The 11,476-nt window shown below is 40.3% G+C and overlaps 1 protein-coding gene across 1 annotated transcript in view; it reads right to left on the bottom strand.

The window, feature by feature from the left end:
* Nucleotides 1–11,476, bottom strand: part of LOC115117765 (semaphorin-5A-like) — a 251,760-nt gene that overhangs the window by 47,692 nt on the left and 192,592 nt on the right. The gene's annotated exons all lie outside the window — the stretch shown is intronic.

The following is an 11,476-nucleotide window of genomic DNA, read 5'->3' as shown; positions in this document are numbered from 1 at the left end:
TAATAAGGATGCATGTTAATAAGGAGAGATATTATAAGGATATGTATTAATAAGGAGAAATATTGATAAGGAGGCATATTGATAAGGATACATATTAATAAGGAGACATATTGATAAGGATACATATTGATAAGGATACATATTGATAAGGACTCATATTGATAAGGAGAGATATTATAAGGATATGTATTGATAAGGAGACTTTAATAAGGAGGCATATCAATAAGGAGCCATATTAATAAGGAGACATATCAATAAGGAGACATATTGATAAGGAGTCTTATCGATAAGGAGACATTGATAAGGAGACATATTGATAAGGAGAAATAGCAATAAGGAAACATATTGATAAGGAGACATATTGATAAGGAGTCTTATCGATAAGGAGACATATTGATAAGGAGACATATTGATAAGGAGACATATTGATAAGGAGAAATAGCAATAAGGAGACATATTGATAAGGAGACTTATTGATAAGGAGATATTGTGGGTAATGACCAATGGGTGGGTTTCCCTGTGAGTGCTGCTTTTTGTTTTACATCCATGTGCTTATTAACACCAAAGATAACAATTACATAATTAATAATACATTCTTTCAACACCAGCTATTCTCTCTTGGAATATAAAAGGCCTAAACGGTCCTATTAAACATTGCAGCTGTCTTGATGGTCCTATTAAACGCTGTCTTGATATCCTAGCAAGACACCATTGATATAGCAATGCTACAAGACACCATTGATATAGCAATGCTACAAGACACCATTGATATAGCAATGCTACAAGACACCATTGATATAGCAATGCTACAAGACACCATTGATATAGCAATGCTACAAGACACCATTGATATAGCAATGCTACAAGACACCATTGATATAGCAATGCTACAACAAACCATTGATATAGCAATGCTACAAGAAACCATGTTGATATAGCAATGCTACAAGAAACCATGTTGATATAGCAATGCTACAATAAACCATTGATATAGCAATGCTACAAGAAACCATTGATATAGCAATGCTACAAGAAACCATGTTGATATAGCAATGCTACAAGAAACCATTGATATAGCAATGCTACAAGAAACCATTGATATAGCAATGCTCCAAGAAACACACCTGTTCCAAAAGGACGCACAGAGAACAGAAAACTATTTACACAAACTGGCTGTCTTTTCATCAGCCCCAAACACAACTAAAGGTGTTCATTATAATGATACATAACAAACCCTAATTCACCATCTTGGGTAAAAGCAAAGACCAAGAAGTCAGAATAACTTTTCTTAAATTTATCCATAATGGAAAGAAAATGGCCTTCATTGTTATTTACGTCTTCAAATTCATATTTTCCTAAGTTTTCTGATGATCAGAACAGTATATTGTTAGAATTAACTGAATTCCATCTGGTTATTTGGACAGATATGAATGCCATTTTGGACATGCGGGACAAATCTAGCGAGACCAACTGCAATCCACACACAACCATGGGTCTCCAGTATATACTCTCTGATTACAACCTCATTGATGCCTGGCATAATCCTTATTAAAGCAAAAGAGTCCACTTTCTACTAAAAAATCATTCTCACAAATGGATTTCATTATATTATCTTCACCTCTATTTTCTTTCATTAAAAAAACGACATATCAGCTTGTCTGACCACCATGCTTACTACTGCCAACTTCAAATGTCCGAATCTCCTAAAATATCCACATTATGGAGGTTCAACACTTCATCTACATTTATAATGATTAATACAAATTCAGTCGATGACCCCCGGATTCAATGGGATGCAACTGAAATGTTTTATAAAAAAAGAATGCAACTGCATTTGCATCTGGGTTGAATAAATCACAAGTAAAGAAGATTTCAGATTTGTAAATGTTGTTAACTGTATTAGAGTGTTCTCAACAACCACTCTTGTCAGACTAGGTAGCTATTACTCTTTCTAAAGTCAAGACAGAACTTAATGTATTGATAAGACAGAGAGCAGAATTTGCCACCCATTGAGTTAGATTCAACCATTGCTTTCATGGTAATCGTCCCAGTCGTTTGCTGGCCAACGTGCTACAAAGTAATGATCAATTAGCTGACACAGCAACTATTGAATCTGAAACAGGGGAATTACTATCAGAACCCAAATTCAATCCAAGTTTCTCCCACTTCTTTAAAGAGTTGTACACTTCTTTGTAATTCCACACCAAGCCAGACTAAGTCCTTTCTTAAGATAATTAAGAGAAAAAAGCCACCTCGCTGGGAGCACAAATCTCTCTTTAATGAACTCAAAAGGGCATTGGATAGAATAAAGGCAAATTGCCTGGATGGGACGATATTCCTCCTGAGATCTATTGAACATTTTGGAATCTGTTAGGTCCACTATTGCATGAAATGACTAATACAGACGTTCACAAAGGTTCATCTGGGAGAGATGTGAATACAGCACTAATTTGGCTTTTATATATATAAAAAAAGGTGAAGATGCCACACAGTGTTCTCACTACCACCCCCATCTTTGATAAACACAGATATTAATCTTTAAAAAAAAAAATATGTTGTCGTCCTGTCTTGAGACTTGAGACCAAAGCGGGATTGTTAAAGAGCGTTTATCCTCGGATAACCTCCGTCGACTATTACGGCTATGTCCCAATCCAGATGCCTACTACTGCCTTCCTGGCACCAAAGTCACCTACCTTAGAAGTTAGCACATTTCCAGTAGGTCACTGCCAATTGGGACGGGATTCAGCCACAGGGGACAACGCATTCACATTCCACTGAGCCGAGAGACGTTTGTTTACATTGTAGACACCGTAGCAGTGTGAGCAACTAGTGCTAGCAATTCAGTGAATGGAAATATCTGACATGAATAACAAGTTAACAAGTAAAATAATCGCTCTCCTCAGTGCCTGTCCATGAATGAAGTTGACACCGCCCAGAATAATTATCCTACGGTACAGTTCCTCCTCTCAAGTAATGCTTGGTCTGCTGCTCCATTGTTGAGGACAGTCGTGCTTTTGCATGCACTATACGTACACTATACGATTTTTGGGGAGATCCGTTTTTTTTTTTTACAGTATGTTTAATTAGATTAATAGCGGAGTTTCACTGTGAGATTAATATTGCATTAGAGGGGACCAGTACAGAGTCAATGTGGAGGCTATATACAGGGGGTACCAGTACAGAGTCAATGTGGAGGCTATATACAGGGGGTACCAGTACAGAGTCAATGTGGAGGCTATATACAGGGGGTACCGGTACAGAGTCAATGTGGAGGCTATATACAGGGTGTACCGGTACAGAGTCAATGTGGAGACTATATACAGGGGGTACCAGTACAGAGTAAATGTGGAGGCTATATACAGGGGGTACCAGTACAGAGTCAATGTGGAGGCTATATACAGGGGGTACCAGTACAGAGTAAATGTGGAAACTATATACAGGGGGTACCAGTACAGAGTAAATGTGGAGACTATATACAGGGGGTACCAGTACAGAGTCAATGTGGAGGCTATATACAGGGGGTACCAGTACAGAGTCAATGTGGAGGCTATATATAGGGGGTACCAGTACAGAGTCAATGTGGAGGCTATATACAGGGGGTACCAGTACAGAGTCAATGTGGAGGCTATATACAGGGGGTACCAGTACAGAGTAAATGTGGAGACTATATACAGGGGGTACCAGTACAGAGTCAATGTGGAGGCTATATACAGGGGGTACCAGTACAGAGTCAATGTGGAGGCTATATACAGGGGGTACCAGTACAGAGTAAATGTGGAGGCTATATACAGGGGGTACCGGAACAGAGTTAATGTGGAGGCTATATACAGGGGGTACCAATACAGAGTCAATGTGGAGGCTATATACAGGGGGTACCGGTACAGAGTCAATGTGGAGATGATAACAGAGAGTAGGTGGGGGGGGGGGCAATGCAAATAGTCTGGGTAGCCATTTAATTAGCTGTTCAGGAGTCTTATGGCTTGGGGGTAGAAGCTGTTTAGAAGTCTCTTGAACTTAGACTTGGCGCTCGGGTACCGCTTGCCGTGCGGTAGCAGAGAGAACAGTCTATGACTAGGATGGCTGGAGTATTTGACTATATACAGGGTGTTACAATCCTTAGGGCCTTCCGCTGACACCATCTGGTATAGAGGTCCTGGATGGCAGGAAGCTTGGCCCAAGTGATGTACTGTACTGGGCCGTATGCACTACCCTCTGTAGTGCATTGTGGTCGGAGGCCGAGCAGGTACCATACCAGGCAATGATACAACCAGTCATGCTCTCGATGTTGCAGCTGTAGAACCTTTTGAGGATATGAGGACCCATGCCAAATCTTTTCAGTCTCCTGAGGGGAATAGGTTTTGTAGTGCCCTCTTCACGACTGTCTTGGTGTGCTTGGACCGAGTCAGTTTGTTGGTGATGTGGACAGGTCCATGAGAATGGGGGCGTGCTCGGTCCTCTTTTTCCTGTAGTCCACAATCATCTCCTTAGTCTTGATCACATTGAGGGAGAGGTTGTTGTTCTGCCACCACATGGCCAAGTCTCTGACCTCCCTATAGGCTGTCTCGTCATTGTCGGTGATCAGGCCTACCACTGTTGTGTCAAACTTAATGATGGTGTTGAAGTCGTGCCTGGCCGTGCAGTCATGAGTGAACAGGGAGTATCACCTTTCAATATTAGTTATCAACGAATACACAACTGAACATCAGTGTCATGGCTCACATCAACACCATTATCCCAGAAACCCTAGACCCACTCCAATTTGCATACCGCCCTAACAGATCCACAGATGATGCAATCTCTATTGCACTCCACACTGCCCTTTCCCACCTGGACAAAAGGAACACCTACGTGAGAATGCTATTCAGTGACTACAGCTCAGCGTTCAACACCATAATGCCATACATTTTATCTCTTATTCTTATCCGTATTTTTTTTAAACTGCACTGTAGGTTAGGGGCTTGAAAGTAAGCATTTCACTGTAAGGTTGTATTTGGCGCATGTGACTAACAAAATTAGATTTGATGCAATCTAACTAGATAAGGCCTAGGCTACCTCATCTTATTGTAAGCTAAATGCATTGGATGCAAAACAAATGCTGACATGTGATAAAGGATAACATATCCGATATAATTACATTACCAGTCAAAAGTTTGGACACACCCACTCATTCAAGGGTTTTTCTTTATTTTTACTATTTTCTGCATTTGAGAATAATAGTGAAGACATAAAAAGTGTGAAATAACACATATGGAATCTTGCAGTAACCACAAAAATGTTGCCTTGATGACAGCTTTGCACACTCTCTCAACCAGCTTCACCTGGAAGGCTTTTCTAACAGTCTTGAAGAACTTCCCACATATGCTGAGCACTTGTGGGCTGGTTTTCTTTCGCTCTGCGGTCTAACTCATCCCAAACCATCTCAATTGGGTTGAGGTCGGGTTATTGTGGATGCCAGGTCATCTGATGCAGCACTCCATCACTCTCCTTCTTGGTCAAATAGCCCTTACACAGCCTGGAGGTGTGTTGGGTCATTGTCCTGTTGAAAAACAAATGATAGTTCCACTAAGTGCAAACCAGATGGGATGGTGGATCGCTGCAGAATGCTGTGGTAGCCATGCTGGTAAAGTGTGCCTTGAATTCTAAATAAATCACTGACCGTGTCACCAGCATAGCACCACACACCATCACACCTCCTCCTCCATGTTTCACAGTGGGAACCTCTGTGGTAGCAGAATTACAAGATTATGTGATGTTTATGCACCAAATGGTTTAATGAAATAGAGTAAGGTTCTTAGAACTCTCTCACTTTCTGAGTTAACTGAGTGCAGTCTTTTGAAGCATGGGCTGGCAACTGATTAAGTGATGGCTTGGTGATAAGAAACTTTACAGCCACATTCTGTTCTATGATTATTGGTGCATGTGACACATAACATATGTCTCCTGTCTGACTGAGCCTGCAATCATAGATAAGATGTGGTGTGTGTGTGACTCGAGATAGAGAGAGCCTGAAGGAATAGAACAAACATCTCATTGTTTGTTCTCATCCTTCCATCTGGGAAACAGCCTGGAGGAGTAAAATAACACCCCCCTGTGCAGATAAACGACAGGATGAACCCAGGGTGGTTTATGCTGCCCTAATCTGCATGGGAGGGGTGGAGCCAGCCATGACTAAGCATTTTAAGGTCTTCTACATGAAGACCCTGTATACTATGTATGATTTTAAGCACTCGTGGTGTGGTGTCGACGGGTTCATTATTGCAATAATTAATCAATATTAAATAAATATGATTGTTTGAAGATATGACAAAGTCTCTCAGTAATGACATTTCCACGATACCACACATCCATTCACCTACTCTGCGTCTCACAAAGACACAGTAGTTGGTACCAAAAATCTCAAATTTGGACTCATCAGACCAAAGATTGATTTACACCGGTCTAATGTCCATTTCTTGTGTTTCTTGGCCTAACCAATTCTCTTCTTCTTATTGGTGTCCTTTAGTAGTGGTTTCTTTGCAGCAATTTGACCATGAAGGCCTGATTCACACAGTCTCCTCTGAATAGTTGATGTTGAGATGTGTCTGTTACTTGAACTCTGAGAAACATTTATTTGGGCTACAATTTCTGAGGCTGGTAACTAATTAACTTATCCTCTGCAGCAGAGGTAACTCAGTGACTTCTCTTCCTGTGGCGGTCCTCATGAGACCTCACCAACTTCAAACATCTGCTATCTGAGCAGCTAACCGATCGCTGCAGCTTTACATAGTCTATCAGTAAATAGCCCACCCAATTTACCTACCTCATCCCCATACTGTTTATATTTATTTACTTTTATGCTAGTTTGCACACCAGTATCTCTACCTGTACATGACCATCTGATCATTTATCACTCACTCTGCAAAATTGTAATTATTCGCCTACCTCCTCATGCCTTTTGCACACAATGTATATAGACTCTCTTTTCTTTTTTTTCTACTGTGTTATTGACTTGTTAATTGTTTACTCCATGTGTAACTCTGTGTTGTCTGTTCACACTGCTATGCTTTATCTTGGCCAGGTCTCAGTTGTAAATGAGAACTTGTTCTCAACTAGCCTACCTGGTTAAATAAAGGTGAAATATATAAAAATAAAATTCTTAAATGGAAGAAGATTGGAACCACGAAGACTCTTCCTAGAGCTAGCCGCTTAAGCCAAACTGAGCAATCGGGGAAGAAGGGTCAGGGAGGTGACCAAGAACCCGAAGGTCACTCTGACCGAGCTCCAGAGGTCCTCTGTGGAGATGGGAAAACATTCCAGAAGGACAACCATCGCTGCATCACTCCACCAATTAGGCCTTTATGGTAGAGTGGCCAGACGGAAGCCACTCCTCAGTAAAAGGCACATGACAGCCCGCTTGGAGTATGAGAGCCAGTTTCATCACAACTGCTGATGTTTCTTTTTGACTGCACTTGAAGAAACGTTCAAAGTTCTTGGAATTTTCCGAATTGACTGACCTTCATGTCTTAAAGTAATGATGGTCTGTCATTTCTCTTTGCTTATTTGAGCCGTTCTTGCCATAATATGGACTTGGTCTTTTACCAAATAGGGATATCTTCTGTATACCAACCATACCTTGTCACAACACAACTGATTGCCTCAAATGCATTAAGAGGGAAAGGATTTGCACAAATGAACTTTTAACAAGGCACACCTGTTAATTGAAATGCATTCCAGGTGACTAACTCATGAAGCTGGTTGAGAGAATGTCAAGAGTGTGCAAACCTGTCATGAAGTCAAAGGGTGGTTTGTTTAACACTTTTTTGATTAGTTTAACACTTTTTTGGTTACTACGTGATTCCATATGTGTTATTTCATAGGTTTGATGTCTTGACTATTATTCTACAAGGTAGAAAATAGTCCAAATTAAGAAAATCCCTGGAATGAGTTGGTGTGTCCAAACTTTTGACTGGTACTGGATATAAATGCATATCAAACAGGAATTTAATGTATATTCAATAGAGCAATGTAATATTATTGATTTCTTTCTCTCTCCGTGTAGGGGATTGGGGCTAATGAACCGATGAACTGCTGTCACCAGATAGATACCCAAGCCTCAAAACCAGAAACGGGGGAGACTTCAACACTTGTCATTTTTTAATAAACGTTCAATTTTTTATTTGTTTTCCTGTATCTGTACATGAGCCCTTAACACACAGTCCATTGTAAAAAAATAGTTAATTCCCAAGTGAGGGACATAACGCAGAGATTAACCTCTAGCATTCATAAGCTTGTTAAGTACATGAGGGCAAATGCAGTCATGACAGCTTTTTTTAAACATAGGACAGGAGTTTACAGGTTTTTGTTCCAGCCCTTCACTAACGCCTCATTTAACTAAATGTGGTCTAAATTGAAGACCTGCAGACAGTGCAATCCGCTGGGATAAAAAAAAAAATCACATCTGTATTTTAGAATGAGCTTAATAAATGACAATGTCCTGACATATCTGCATCATAAACAATAACATGGTTGAATCTATTTATATTTAACATTCATTAAGATGTTGCACACTCCTTAATAACTGAGATATGGTTATCCTGTGGGCTGGGAGGTACCCAACAAGTTCAATACATCTGCAGGGTGTCGGGGTGAGATGTCCTTCAACCTGGAACAAGCAGAGACAATGGGGGAGTCAGTAACCTCACTGCTCAAATTTCAGTACTGGTTCATGTTGTTGAAGCCACAACTACCTTTAATAATGTGCAATCGTTTTGTTAACAGTTTTGCATATTTTTAGGCTTGGTCCGTTGTTAACAGTAAGAGTAGAATAACAGCCACTAATTTGAACTAGTACCACCAAACCCAATCGTACAACACAATAGGGGAAGGGAAAGTGACAAGCAAAAGTTAGCTAACATTAGCTAAACAGATATCAATAGAATGCACAAATAACTTGGCTGGCTGGCAAGCCTAGATTGAACAGAACACAGCTTGCTGCATTTCCAAAAATGTTCATCAGGTGTTAACATTTTAAACATGTTTTAACTACAAACGAATTAGGCATCACTGTTTTCTCACGCCAAGGCAATGCAATGCGGCGAAACACAAGCTAGCAAGTTCAGCTTGTTTGCAAGTTTAAAAACGTCAAAATTTAAACATGGCTAAATCTACGATTAGGCCTAGTTAGCTCATTAGTTCATCTCTAAACAGCTGACAAGTAGGACGAGATCGGCTTTCTAACGTTAGCTAGCTATCGCGTCCGACTTGGCAACAGGCTGATAAACAACAGTTACTCAACATTTAAACATCATATGAAAGTAATACAGGTATGTTGAACATTTGAACATAATTTGTTTAACAAATTAATGTTATACTCACAGTTATTGCTTATTCTTCTGCATAGCCTCTCCAGTGAAGGATACATTGGATGCTGCCTTCAAAACCGCCCAAATGAAGGCGCGTTAGGAAGCACGATTTTAAGGTACCTTGGGCTTGAGACATTCCAATTTTGACATCCTGCCTCGAAATGCTGCATCAGTGTCGATTGGGATACAGTCCACATATCTTAAATGCTTCATCAGAAACAATAGTTCCTTGGGCTGTATTATCTCTCGATGCAGAAAAGTATTTTGATAGACAAGAATGGTCATATCTCAGGTCTGTCTTGGAACACATGGGAAATTTCAATTTCATTAATATAATTAAAATACTATATGCCAATCCCTCAGCCATAATTATAACAGGTAATATCTGCTCTGCTCTGTTCAGAATCACTAGAAGCAGCAGACAAGGCGATCCAACTTCGCCTCTGCTATTCTAATTACCCATGGAACCCCTGGCCCAGCTAATTCATCAGTCGAAAGAAATAACACCAATTTCTCTCAAATCCCTTTATCTCATTTTATCGCAGATTACATTTTACTAGAGTATATCTAGACAATGTATCTCAATCGATCCCTAACGCATTGAAGATCATACATCAATTCAGCTTAACCTCAAGTTATAAAATGAATCCAACCAAATGAGCTCTACTGCCTCTCAAGTCCTCGATGGGGGACTCCATCTCTACTTATGGAATCCCAACAATTCTCCATTTTAAATATTTGGGTGTAGATATATTTCCTTCCTTAGATAAAACCATTGGTGTCTCCTACTGTCCTGGAAGAGGTGGTCTTCACTGATATATCCCTTAAGCAATGCAAACTACGCTTTAGTGCTATTATTGCTCACACAATCTCTATTTGGCACAAAATTGAAAAACAATGTAACTGTGAATCAAAATGGCATACCCATACTCCAATATTTCACAATAATGCCTTGAGATCTGGAGGGTGGCCTTTTGCATCCCCCCCAATGCACCAAATGTGGAATCTGCACCCTTGCCGATATCATGGACAGTACTGGTTTGAGAATATTCCAAGTTCTGTAAGATACAGACACATTACCAAACAACTTTTTTTTCGATATTTACAACTTATGTCAGCTATGCTGGCCTCTGGAGTCCCTTGGGGAACTCAACTACTGAACCATCCAATGATAGGGTTTATAAATCAATTATCTGGACTCCCGAAAGGACTGATCTCTATAATACAGTATATATATATATTCAAAAGTATGTGGACATCCCTTCAACCTTTTGGATTAATCTATGTCAGCCAGACCCATTGTGGACATGTGTATAAAATCGAGCACACAGCCATGCAATCTCCATAGACAAACATTGGCAGTAGAAAGGCCTTACTGAAGATGTCAGTGACTTTCAACGTGGCACCGTCATAGGACACAACCTTTCCGACAAGTCAGTTAGTCAAATTTCTGAGATCTGCCCCGGTCAACTGCAAGCGCTGCTATAAGTCGAAACATAGGAGCAACAACTGCTCAGCCACGAAGTGGTAGGCCACACAAGCTCACAGAACGGAACGCCGAGTGCTGAAGCGCATAGCGAGTAAAAATCGTCTGTCCTCGGTTGCAACACTCACTACTGAGTTCCAAACTGTCTCTGGAAGAAACGTCAGCACAATACCTTTTTTCGTCAGGAGGGAGGATGTGGGCAGGCGGATGGGGACTGAGGGGAGATGGGTTAGGATTATTTTTGTATGTATTATCGGTTTTTTTTGTACCTGTAACCCCCCCCCCCTTCAAAAAAATAAGAAATAAATAAATAAAAAGGTGTTCACGCAAAAAAGTAAAGCATCAGTCTGTGACTGCCTTGATGTGTGATATCCCCTGTGAAGTCAAGGTGAGGGGCAGAACTGTCTTTTGTCCAGACGTGTGTGTTGGTTTGTGTGTTTGTGTGTGAGTGACACTCATCTGTCTCTCTTATCAACTGGAGGTTCAAGCAGGCAGGCTGATACTAACCAACGGACAGCACAGTTAAATAGTAGTAGGGTGAGTGGAAATAGGTCCTTACTGTACTGTGTAGTATAGTATAGTATTGTATTGCATCGTATAGTATAGTATTGTATAGCATAGCATAGAATAGTATAGTATAGTATTGTAT

Source organism: Oncorhynchus nerka, linkage group LG6, assembly GCF_034236695.1.
Source record: "Oncorhynchus nerka isolate Pitt River linkage group LG6, Oner_Uvic_2.0, whole genome shotgun sequence".
NCBI lineage: Eukaryota > Metazoa > Chordata > Actinopteri > Salmoniformes > Salmonidae > Oncorhynchus > Oncorhynchus nerka.
Note: the sequence above shows the minus strand (reverse complement) of the source record. Positions and strands in the feature narration are given on the sequence as shown.